A 1,369-nucleotide genomic window follows, 5' to 3' on the forward strand; every position below is an offset into this window, starting at 1 on the left:
CGTCATCATCATTATCATCATCACCATCATCACCACCATCATCGTCAACATCGTCAACACCATCATCATCAACATCATCATCGTCATCACTGTTAGCGCTGACAACCGTTAGCACGCCAGGCAAAATACTTAGCGGTATTTCGTCCCGCTTTACATTTTGATACTGAGTTTAAATTCTACTTAGGTTGACTTTGACTTTCATCCTTTCAGAGTCGATAAAATAAGTACCAGCTGAATACTGCGGTCGATCTAATTGACTTAACCCTTTCCCCGAGGTTACTGGCTTCGTGCCAAAATTTAAAACCATCATCATCATCATCATCATCATCATAATCATGATCATTGTCATTGTCGTCGTCGTCGTTGTCATCATTGTTAGCACTAGCAAAATCGTTCGCACGCTGGACGAAATGCTTAGCGGTAATTTGTTCTGGGTTCAAATTCTGCCGAAGTCGACTTTGCCTTTCATCTTTTCAGAGTCGATAAAACAAGTACCAGTAGTTCACTGGGGTTCAAGCAATCGACTATCCTCCTCCCCCAAAATTTCAGACCTTGTGCCTATAGCAAAAGTCATCATCATCATCATTATTCCCGTTGTTAGCGCTGGCAGAATCGTTAGCAGGGCGAGAAAATTCCTTAGCGGAATTTTGACCGTCTTTATGTTCTGAGTTCAAATTCTTGTCTTTCATTCTTCCAATAAAATAAGTACCAGTTGAGCACTGGTGTCGATGCAATTGACTTAACCCCTCCCACGAAACTACTGGTCTCATATTGAAATTTGAAACCTACCAGTGAAACACGGGGATGGATGTAATTGACTAACCTCCCCGCTCAAAATTTCAGGCCTTGTACCTACATCAGAAAGGATTAGTACTATTGTTGTTGTTGTTGTTGTTGTTATTATTATTATTATTATTATTATTATTATTATTATTATTATTATTATTATTATTATTCATTAGCATCTTCTTTCAATTCTGTTTCCATTTCTTGCCGCGTGTCTTCCTGATACTTAGGGCAGAGAAACGTACTATATACATCGGCAGGCCATTAAAATAAACCCATCAGATTATTATTATTATTATTGTTCAGTAGTTTTATTTTTATAACGTGCTTTCACTTCACTACCGAGCGCAGCTCTGTGCGCCTTGGGTATGTGCTGTGGTTTGCTGTGGTGCTCTTATGTTTACTGTATTGAAAGTGTTTTGCGTAGAATGTGTGCAGTACCCAGTAGTGCAATTTTCTGTATGTTATATATATTTGTAAGTCCTGGTGTTTTTGTTATGTATTTGTCTAAATATTTTTTATTATACCTACTATGATAGGAATTGTTTCTGTTTTTAGATTCCACATTCGAGTTATCTCTATT

At 37.8% G+C, this 1,369-nt stretch overlaps 1 protein-coding gene and 1 long non-coding RNA gene across 4 annotated transcripts in view; both read left to right on the forward strand.

The window, feature by feature from the left end:
- The window catches only part of LOC106870560 (calcitonin receptor), a 271,896-nt gene that overhangs the window by 7,224 nt on the left and 263,303 nt on the right, over window positions 1-1,369 (forward strand). The gene's annotated exons all lie outside the window — the stretch shown is intronic.
- Window positions 1-1,369, forward strand: part of LOC128247619 (uncharacterized) — an 89,990-nt gene that overhangs the window by 845 nt on the left and 87,776 nt on the right. The window lies entirely within an intron of this gene.

Source organism: Octopus bimaculoides, chromosome 1 (assembly GCF_001194135.2).
Source record: "Octopus bimaculoides isolate UCB-OBI-ISO-001 chromosome 1, ASM119413v2, whole genome shotgun sequence".
NCBI lineage: Eukaryota > Metazoa > Mollusca > Cephalopoda > Octopoda > Octopodidae > Octopus > Octopus bimaculoides.